Source organism: Haemaphysalis longicornis, unplaced genomic scaffold (assembly GCF_048455015.1).
Source record: "Haemaphysalis longicornis isolate Haplotype H1 unplaced genomic scaffold, Haemaphysalis longicornis Haplotype H1 scaffold_1, whole genome shotgun sequence".
In the NCBI taxonomy this organism is placed as follows: domain Eukaryota; kingdom Metazoa; phylum Arthropoda; class Arachnida; order Ixodida; family Ixodidae; genus Haemaphysalis; species Haemaphysalis longicornis.
The window spans coordinates 283,417,105-283,428,444 of record NW_027526203.1 but is presented as its reverse complement, the minus strand read 5'-3'; the positions used below and the strand labels follow the sequence as shown (position 1 = coordinate 283,428,444).

Genomic DNA, 11,340 nt, shown 5'->3' with positions numbered 1-11,340 from the left:
TGTTTCTAAATCCTGTCCAACCAATTATCTCCATCTACGCTATTAAAAAGATCACAGGTGAAACTTTCGCGAAATCTTCAATATTTTGGAAATGCCATACGTCATACATTTGGCCATTTACCGTCATTTTTTAATACTTTTCTTATTTTTAAGTTTTTCAAAATTTGTCCCGACGAATTATCTCAATTTACCTTACAGCAAGGATTACATTTGAAACTTTCGCGAAATCTGCATTATTGTGGAAATGCAGGGCGTTACACTATTTACTATTTTCCGTAATTACTTTCTATTTTTCCTATTTTTTGAGTTTATCAAAATTTCGTTGAACCAATTATCTACATTTACGCCATTATAACGATGACAGGTGAAAGTTTCGCGATATCTACATTAGTGTGGAAATTCCATGCGGTATACATTTTCACATTTTCCGGATTGATATGTTTTGTTATTTTTTTGTTTTTCAAAAATTCGTTCGACCAATTATCCCCATTTACGTTATTCTAATAATGACAGGTGAAACTTTCGCGAAATCTGCATTATTGTGGAAATGCCATGCGGTATACGTTTTGACATTTTCCGTAATATTTTTATATTTTTGGTATTTTTTAGTTTTTCAAACTTCCGTTCTACCATTACCTTCATTTACGTTATTCTAAAGTTTACAGGTGAAACTTTCGCGAAATCTGCATTATTATGGAAATGCAGGGCGTTACACGGTCGCCTTTTCCGATATTTATTTTATATTTTACTTACTGTTTTAGTTTTGCAAAATTCCATTCGACCGATTCTCTCCATTTACGCTATTATAACTGTCGCGGATGCGACGCAAGAAGGGTGCCAGACAGCTGGTCGCCCTTTCGCTGCGCTGATCAGGAACCAACTGCCCCGAGCCCGCGGCGCGAGTAATGCCCGTACTCGCGTGCCCGTGCAGCCCTGCCTCGTTTACTGTCATCCACAACAATAACGACTACAGGGTAAACTTTCGCGAAATCTACATTATTGTGGAAATGCCAAGCGTCATGCGTTTTGATATTTTCCGAAATCTTCTTTATATTTTTGTTATTTTTTTAGTTTTTCAAAATTTTCTTCGACCAATTACCTCCATTTACATTATTCTAACGATTACACTTGGAACTTTCGCGAAATCTGCGTTTTGGTGGAAATGCAGGGCGTTACACGCTTCTGGCTGTGGGGGTACTGGGCAAAGAATTAAAAAACGTATTAAAAACTGTGGTTGATTCATCTGTCATAGGAATCGGTAAAACCCGAAAGTGAACTGTGAAGCGAGATCTGCACTGAAATTAGCCTGATTTGCGGGTCGATGGCTGTCTTGTGGGTGTGCATAGCGAGCGATGTCCTGCTGGCGGGTCGCTTCGGGAAAGGTGCGACCACTTCGGGCCTGCTCCGTTCTGTGTACGGCATACGGTTGCGTTGCGACTATGTCAGCTTGCGGAACGCGAGAGGCTGAGTTCGTAGCTTGAACCGTGAACGCGCGAACGCGTTCCGCTTCCGGCTTGGGTTTCTCTTCGCACCAAATCTGTCACGTTTGCGGCATTTGCCCGTCGGCATCCTTGCCTTTTTGCGGCTCGTAATGCAGCAGTTTGTTGACATGAGGAGGCCATCATACTGAGGATAGACGCAGCTTACACTGCCCGATTGAAGCGCCAACTGTTATCCAAGTATTTGTGATCATCGTAAACTAGGGACCAAAAATATTTTCTGATCGTCTGCTACACCATTTGACGCCTTCCTACCGTGAATCCGAAACATGGGTTGCGCTCTCCATACCCCAGGTGGCGCCGTCATTCCAAAATCAACTTGCGCTTGCTCGCACGTCTAAATCAGCCGCCATTTCCCCATAGGCGAAAATCGCCTTCATTTATTTTCAGAAAAACGAGGTAAGTACCGTCGTTGTTCCCGGTGCCAAACAAAATAGACCACAAAATGCGACCTTCGTGTGAAGTTTGTGCGCGAACAAAGCGGCGGTTCGTTCAGAAAAAAATTTAAAGTGGTCCAATTATCGCCCCAACACCCTGTATATATACTGTTAAACGAGGAGACTAACAGGTAATGAACGAATGTTTATTAAATAAACTTTCCTTCGTTGCCCGTTAGTCTTCTCCTTTACGGTATATTTTTACCGGTCCCATCGTACCTTCGTCCTACGTGTATATATATATATATATATATATATATATATATATATATATATATATATATATATATATATATATATATATATATAGCGAATCAGAATAGGAAATGAGGGGCTCGTAGAAATAACACAGAAATAAGGGTTGGCAGTCAAGAATACCTCGGAAAGCAAAGGGGAGGATGGGGTAGGTCATTGAAACAGATAAAGAATTTGGAAAGAAAGAAAGAAAGCGGAGAAAAAATGTCCGCCAGGTGGGATCCGAACCCACGACCTCCAGAATACCAGTCTGGTGCGATAACCACTACGCTACCGGCGGGGCGATTTTCTGCTGCGCTTTCTGGGGTATTTAGGTCAATGTAATTTTTTCCTGTGCTTGGGGGTGGTAGCCAGCGCCACTCTGACTTCTCGGGGTGAAGGGGACCTTCTTTTTAATCCCCGGGCCGTGACTCGAGTGTCTACGACATGTCGAGAGTGGTCAACTAGCGTTGAACCCTCTTAAGCTCCCTATGGCACCAAGACTGCCAGAACAGAGGCCCTCGCTATGCATGTAGCGAATCAGAATAGGAAATGAGGGGCTCGTAGAAATAACACAGAAATAAGGGTTGGCAGTCAAGAAAACCTCGGAAAGCAAAGGGGAGGATGTGGTAGGTCATTGAAACAGATAAAGAATTTGGAAAGAAAGAAAGAAAGCGGAGAAAAATGCCCGCCAGGTGGGATCCGAACCCACGACCTCCAGAATACCGGTCTGGTGCAATAACCACTACGCTACCATCGGGGCGATTTTCTCCTCCGCTTTCTGGGGTATTTATGTCAATGTAATTTTTTCCTGTGCTTGGGGGTGGTAGCCAGCGCCACTCTGACTTCTCGGGGTGAAGGGGACCTTCTTTTTAATCCCCGGGCCGTGACTCGAGTGTCTACGACATGTCGAGATTGGTCAACCAGCGTTGAACCCTCTTAAGCTCCGTATGGCACCAAGACTGTCAGAACAGATGCCCTCGGTTTGCATGTAGCGAATCAGAATAGGAAATGAGGGGCTCGTAGAAATAACACAGAAATAAGGGTTGGCAGTCAAGAAAACCTCGGAAAGCAAAGGGGAGGATGTGGTAGGTCATTGAAACAGATATATATATATATATATATATATATATATATATATATATATATATATATATATATATATATATATATATATATATATATATATATATATATATATATATATATATATGTATATATATATATATATATAATGCCGGTTGTCGTGAATTCGCGACATACTGAATGAAGCTGGCCAACCAACTCGCGAAACCTGCTCCTTCAGCGGCGGCTGTGATGTGTTTGCGGCAAAGAGGTGGTGGTTGCGCTCCAGGCATGTAGCGCCATCTCGTATAAGGTGTTGAAAATTAAACCCAGTCTGTCCATCGGTTGGCGGACTGCGCGCGGCACGTGCGACAGCTCTCACTTCTTCGTCGTTTTCTGCTTAACCATAGTGAGTACAAGGTCCCCCAATTTTTTTTCTATTTGTACGCATTCAGGAGACTTCCCATGAGTTGTAACATTGTCTAAAAATACGTTTTTTGTTGCATGCTTCTTGTTTTCATGCTTTCACACTGGGCCATTTAGGCAGTTCTCGGTGACTGCAGGTATGACGGTTTTTTTTTTATTTCGTGGCAGAGGATGGATGTCGGATCGTTGTATGGAAGAAAAGGGCTTCGCACGCGCCTGCCACCTGAGGATAACAGTGACGATATCTGATTTAGTGACGGTGATGGCGACGATGTTGACTACGATTCTCATGCACAAGGACGAGCTGCACCATTGGGAGAGCCTCCGTCAAAGCAGTAAAGATGAAAACGGTGACGTAGTGCCTTTGCCAACTGCCTCTGCACAGCAGACAGTCGAGTGAAAAAAAAACAGACTGTCAAGAACAGCGGGAAATACCATCCTGGAATACCACTCTTCCTGAAAATGACACTGTGCGAGCACATAGTGAATATTTCAGAGTTTTTTGATGACAGCTTACTGGATCACATCGTCCAGCAGACCAATCTTTTTGCAACACAAAAAAAAAAAACCCAAACAAGTGGATAACCCAAGTTGGCGATAAGGACCAAGTAGGCGATAAAGTTGCATCCCAGACAATACAACTGTGGAATGTAATCACGGTGTCGGTTTAAAGCCGAAACACGAAAAAAGAATTTTAATTAATTTGTGGCCTATTTCTTAATTCCGGCATTAAAGGGATATATATATATATATATATATATATATATATATATATATATATATATATATATATACATATATATATATATATATATAGGAAAATGAGGGGCTCGTTGAAAATAACACAGAAATAAGGGTTGGCAGTCGAGAAAACCTCGGAAAGCAAAGGGGAGGATGTGGTAGATCACTGAAACAGATTAAGAATTTGGAAAGAAAGAAAGAAAGTGAAGTAAAAATGCCCGCCAGGTGGGATCGGGTTCGGATCCCACCTGGCGGGCATTTTTACTTCACTTTCTTTCTTTCTTTCCAAATTCTTAATCTGTTTCAGTGATCTACCACATCCTCCCCTTTGCTTTCCGAGGTTTTCTCGACTGCCAACCCTTATTTCTGTATATATATATATATATATATATATATATATATATATATATATATATATATATATATATATATATATATATATATATATATATATATATATATATATATATATATATATATATATATATATATATATATATATATATATATATATATATATATATATATATATATATATATATATATATAGCGTTTTAGAAATGCGACAGGAGGGGCTCGGTGAATTAAGACAGAATAACGGCTGTGGGTTCGGATCCCACCCGGGTTCCTGGGTTCGGATCCCACCTGGAGGTCGTGGGATCGGATCCCACCCGGCGGGCATTTTTTCACCACGTTCTTTCTGACTCAAAAAAATTCATCTGTTTCAATGACCTACCCTATTCACCCCTTTGCTTTCAGAGGTTTTCTTGACTGCCAACCCTTATTCGGTCTTATTTCAACGAGCCCCTCATTTCCTATTCTGATTCTCTACATGCATAGCGAGGGCCTCTGTTCTGGCAGTCTTGGTGCGATAGGGAGCTTGAGAGGGTTCAACGCTGGTCGACTACTCTCGACATGTCGTAGATACTCGAGTCACGGCCCGGGGGTTTAAAAGAGGGTCCCCCTCACCCCAAGAAATCGGAGTGGCGCTGGCTACGACCCCCAAGCACAGGAAAAAATTACATTGACATAAATACTCCAGAAAGTGGAGGGAAAAAATAGCCCCGCCGGTAGCGTAGTGGTTATCGCGCAAGACCGGTATTCTGGAGGTCGTGGGTTCGGATCCCACCTGGCGGGCATTTTTTCTCCCCTTTCTATATATATCAGGGTTTCGAACCGAAAAAAATACCGGTTCGGTTACGGTTCGGGTTCGGGTGAAATAATTTCGTTACGGTTCAGTTCCGGTTCGACATAATCACGTACCGAACCGGTTCGCGAACCGGTTCGGGAGCTTGAACCGGTTCGCGAACCGGTTCGATGAGTTCAATTATCACTGAAATTAGAAGAAATCACTTAGTAGTTTAAAACGACAATCAAATCAAAACACAAACCAAAATTCAAAATGCTGCTGTTCCCCAAAGGCAGTGGCGCAATTGCAAAGCAAACTTTAAACAATCACGATATATTAGAAAAAAAAAATTGGCCACGTATCCGCTTCTTTCGTTGCAAATGTCGTAAAAAGACGATAGTCTTTATCGACTTTTGCCAAGTAAATGCCTCCCTTCACTTTCTCGCTCACCTCTCATGTTATTCCTCTTGCGTCGCGCTCCTCCCAAGGTAAAGACGCCAAAGGTTTGCTTAAATCATTTAAAATTTGCCGCGTTCCACTGCTCCAAACCAGGTGTCTCGACGGCAACGCTGCCGTACGGCGAAGACGCGCGTGAATCGAGGCGCCCTACTTCAACAACCGCGTTTCCTTACTCCACGTGCGTTGCAAGCAGAACGTGGAACCTATCTAGTGGAACCTTTCGTGACTGTTGCCAGTTGGTTCCTTACAATGCCGCAAGAAGCTATAGTGGCGCGGGCGACAGCAGGCGACAGCGAAGTGAATTTTTTTTCTGGAGTTGATGAAGTATTTAATTTCGCCAAAGTCAAGCATGTATGATTTCTTATAAAGGAAAACTGCAGACATCACTTCTGTATTAATTTGTTGTCTTATATTTGCGTAATGTCTTGTTCTTCTTCAACAATGTTGACAGGTATGAACATTACACCGGACTTAGACGGGTAGATTTAGCTGTGACTATATAAGACTATTGCGCAGGCGTTGTTTTACTTTGGCCGGGTGGCTGAATCGAGTCACAGACAGACAGACGGACAGACAGACGGACAGACATACAGACAGACCAAAATTTCTGGGTTTAAGTAGCCCAAGAAAGACTATCATATTTAAAAGATGAAGCGGCGACGATTCACCCCCTACTTTCTCGCTCAGACTTTATGTTGTCCTTGCGACTATTCATAAGGCCACCGCCAAGAGATATGAGGTGGGATATATTTTCTGCCCTTTCCTTTTTTGTTGAAATCGCAATCGTCACTATGAAACCGCCCATCACGCTAACCTTGAAGCCTTAAATTTAGGCCTGCGTACTGGTTCGTTCAAATGCCAATGCGTGCTTAATACCAATGACGCACATTTTTTGTATTTCTAACAAAATAGAAAAATCCTACAACAGGCACATAAATACTACTAATGAATAAGATTATTTGGTCACCCTGAATAATTTGTTAGCTGTCACCTTATCGAATGTGTTAGCCACACTTTTGTTAAAAGTAAGCTTTAGTTAACGCTCAGTCACTGCATTATTGCTCTGACCACTGCAATTCTTTTTGCGATAGCTATACCGGATGCGCGCATTACAATCTGTATGTCATCCTACCACCTGACCCCTGCCATCGTTCCGTGTGCTACATTGCGGAATCTTATAACAGATTATGCTGTGAAAAAAGGAAAGGGAAATTGGACGCGCGGAGTATGAGATGGAACTTTTTTGGTTAGGCGCTCTTTAATTCGCGCACAGCAGTACTCCCCTCCGGAACGAGTAGCAGTAGAAGTAATGTAGCGAGTTGGGCAGTCAGTACAAGTGCAACTTCGAAAAAAGCAAATCGGAAAGAGACAAAACTGCAGAACAAGCAGAAAAGATGATCGCTGGGCGAATGGGACAGTGTGAGGTACCGGCCTGCCTTTCTGCACGTGTCATCTGCTTTGTTACCATTTCTTATTCCAAGACAAGGTCGAGGGCTCTAGTTTCTTGCCAAGCGATTAAGTGCGCACCTTAACAGTTTTCCCTGATATATCTGTTGTTATTTGTATCTGTAAAAAACGGAACTTGTCCACTGTACTGTCCCCAAAAACTGACCACGGAACTCACTTCCTTCGCATTGATGACAGGTTTGGTTGTGAAAGGCAGGGCAAGGAACAGTATAGAGCAATATCCACGTTTTGGAGGTTTTTTTCTTACATATTCGGTTTTACTTACTTTTTGCTTAATATTTTAAAACAACGTGATTCGCCTTTTTCTTTTTGTTGTTTTCCATTAAACACATTAAAAAAAACTGGCGCATTTGATGCCCCGTGCTATATCTCTGCTTCGAGGCGCAGCTTATGTTGCAGGCCAGCAGACTTATTTTAACCAGCTGGTGATATTAAACGTGGATCAAAATCTCGATACACCGACGTTCTCGATTTCCATCTACTTCAGAAAAACGGTCGTGGGGAAGGGAGATCGAGGCCCCTTGTGGTCAGCAGCAAACGGCTTAGCCACTGAGCAGCTCCTGCGGTCACACTTGTCAAGTATTAACTATTTGCAGGTGTCGGACCTTTTAAACAAATTATGAAATGCAAAAGGTTTGCACACATCGGGTGTGTGCTTTCGCTGTTGCGCACTGGAGCACTCCTGCAGCCTGATTGGTCCGATAAAGTCGCAGCTGGGGAAGGGCAAAGTCGTTTTATATCCCCTGCAAGCTGCTGAGAATGAAATTTCGTTTGGTCAGCTTGCACTATCCTCGCGGTTTTAGCCGCAACAGACCATTGCTACATTGTTTCATAGAGCGTGATAGTGTTCAACTGTCTGGCGTGGAATGTGCGCGAGCGTTTACGAAGTTGATGGCACGTGAAAAAAAAAAGACCTGAATTGCATTGACTGTGCAATATCAAGAACGGAGGGTCGAACCATTTCGGCATGAACCGGTAACCGTTATTTCTTTTTTCGGTTCAGTTCCGGTTTTCGGTTCGGTTCGGTTCCGGTTCGACACCCTGATATATATATATATATATATATATATATATATATATATATATATATATATATATATATATATATATATATATATATATATATATATATATATATATATATATATATATATATATATATATATATATATATATATATATATATATATATATATATATATATATACCTTTAATCACCTCGATTTGGGGACCCACACTAGAAGATACAGGAACCTGTCCCAATCGTCCAGCTCCGGTGGATGAGGGGGGCGCCAACATCTTCTCCTTGGATGTGCCAAGACACGAAGTTTACCCAACATAATGCACTTAAAGAGGCTAATGACCGATTCGATAAACCGGTAACGGCCAAGAGTGGATATAGGACATGTGCTGCAAGTCTCCACTGATGTTTTTACACAAAACTGAGCTACATGCTTTTCTAGCGACCTGCCGTCTGACTGGACAACTCTTGTGACCTTACTTATTGTTCTTTATTTCTACAGTCTCCTCAAACCTTTACTTTGCTACCTGCTTTTGCTTTTCTTCTTGTGAACAAGAAGAATAGGTTATTTCTCTGTTGTAGAAGAACAACAGCAATTTATTAAATATGGCAGCGAGGCTCTCAAAGTCGCGTGTCCGACACTACGTCCTCGGAGAGGGATTACAACGCATGAATAAATACAGCAGATAGCAAAACATGATGGGGTATCAATAATGTACACAACAATCAGATCAAAACAAGGGACTCGGTAAAAGGGTGCAATAAGATGCCGTTTATACCAAATTACTCAATAATATTACATACAGAACATATAACAATACTTGTCGTAGGGCCAGCAGGTACCTGAGAAACGCAGCCATTGGGGAAGTGATAGTATAATTTTACACCTGAAAAGTAGCTAAAGGACACAGTAAACGGCTCACGCTCAAGTACACAATCTTTCATATTCCGCACCAAAAGAAACCAAAAAAGGAAATTGAGAATAAACAACTTCACTTAAAAAACTAAAAAGTAAACTGAACGTCCGCGACAGGACTCGAACCTGCAATCTTCTGATCCGGAATCAGACGCCTTATCCATTAGGCCACGCGGACATTTTCTACTGAAATGTGTAGGCAAGCAGCGTTAACCCGCTTATTCTCCGAGTGTAGAAGAATGCTAATAATATTGAATACAGTTAACTGCAAATAGGACAGAAGCGGACAACATTCCCGCGTGGACACCCTCATCGTATGAACACTTTGTCTCGCGAAAGCTAAATGTGCTTAAAGAGAATGGGACTACAATCAGTAGTTTCAAACAGAAGGTCCAGAAATAGCTACGACAAGTGTATTATGGTAAAAGCCCTATGGTTGTTTTGGGTACACAAAAAACAGGAAGGAAATAGTGAATGAATGAATGAATGAATGAATGAATGAATGAATGAATGAATACATCTGGGTTTTATCAGTCATTTAATTTACCAGACGCTGACTAAGGGAGCAACGGGCGCCTTCGCGGCTGAGTGAGCGAGCATACGTCGACGTCATCATGGCCACATCGTTTCGTCACATGGCCTGTTGTCCAGACGAAAGATACAGCACACACTGAATGATTAAGCCCCTTTAACTTTTTAAACATAGCTTTATTGTCCTCACTGGTGCAGTTGTGCGCCAATACGCCCTGCCAAAAAGCCAACTGTCTCTGAAGATGACGATGAATGATCTTGGGTGAAGTGAGACAAAATACCGAGAGTTGCTGCGGGTATTCTAGAAAAGTGGTGCGTATACCTCCAGAGTAGCACAAGCTGACAGTGTTGGATTGGCCAGCCAAACAATTCATCACGAGAAAGCTTCGCCTTCAACCATCATTGTCGTTAGTCGACGGTCGTTATACGCGAATGGGATTGGATTGGAAAAACTTTTTGGGGCCTGTGAATGAAGTCCTATTGCTAGGTCTTCATGACTTGGCCGGAGTCGTCACCGCAGATGTAGCAATCCCGGCTAGGGGTCCTCCGCTCCCCGTCACCGGGTCGCCGGGGTCCTCCTGCTTGGCCAGCGCCACGATGACTCGCTGGACAGCCTGTAGTTGACGATTTGGGTCTTCAGTCCGCACCGCCTCCTCGAAGGCAGGTGGCATCGTTCTTGTGTTTGATTCATCCGGGTATGCGAGGCAATCCCAGACGATGTGCTCGAGTCTTGCTGGAGCTTTGCGACACACCCGACCGATGGCATCAGGGTATGTCTCCGGGTACATCTTGTGCTTTAGGTAGGGGCTCGGGACCGTCTTTGTTTGGAGTTGCCTATAGATGACCGCCTGCTCCCTGCTCAATCCTTTGCAGGGGGGCGGGAGCTTGCGTCTCGCAAGTCGATAGGCCTGAGTAATTTCTTTGTAGGTAGTCATTCGGTCTCGTGTGCTGTGTGAGAGGGCGCTACGGTCGCCGGAGAGTGCAGACGTACTTCACGTCGGTTCCCGCTTTAATGCCCAATTACGCAGCGTTACTTAGTTACGACCAACGATTCTTCCTCACCACTACGTGCAGTACACCTCACGGAGTGGAACGATACCTGATTTGGTCCCGAGGTACGAGATTTCATCAATTTATCGACGGTTTGCGTGCGCCCGGCGAGGCACCCCGGCTAAGCCTAGCTTAGGCCTAGCACGAGTACGCCCCGAGCGCGGCGGCGGCGGCCTTGCGGCCTAACCCTAACCCGCTCGAGGGACCGGCGAACGCCGAAGAGATGGCCACAGACATGGACACTAGCGCACCGATTGATGCGCAAGCAGCGGCAACGAAGAATTCTACATTTCAAGTCGACCGGAGTGCCGGAAGAACGACCATCGTGGTACCAGGAGCCGACCTCTCTCCGACGGACACGGAGG

At 43.4% G+C, this 11,340-nt stretch overlaps 2 non-coding genes across 2 annotated transcripts; both read right to left on the bottom strand.

Moving 5' to 3' along the window:
- Positions 1-2,398: 2,398 nt before the first annotated feature.
- Positions 2,399-2,471, bottom strand: Trnat-ggu (transfer RNA threonine (anticodon GGU)). Its single transcript has one exon. It is a non-coding gene; the product is annotated as a tRNA-Thr (tRNA).
- A 7,028-nt stretch (positions 2,472-9,499) lies between these two features.
- Positions 9,500-9,572, bottom strand: Trnar-ccg (transfer RNA arginine (anticodon CCG)). The gene has a single exon. It is a non-coding gene; the product is annotated as a tRNA-Arg (tRNA).
- Positions 9,573-11,340: the final 1,768 nt, after the last annotated feature.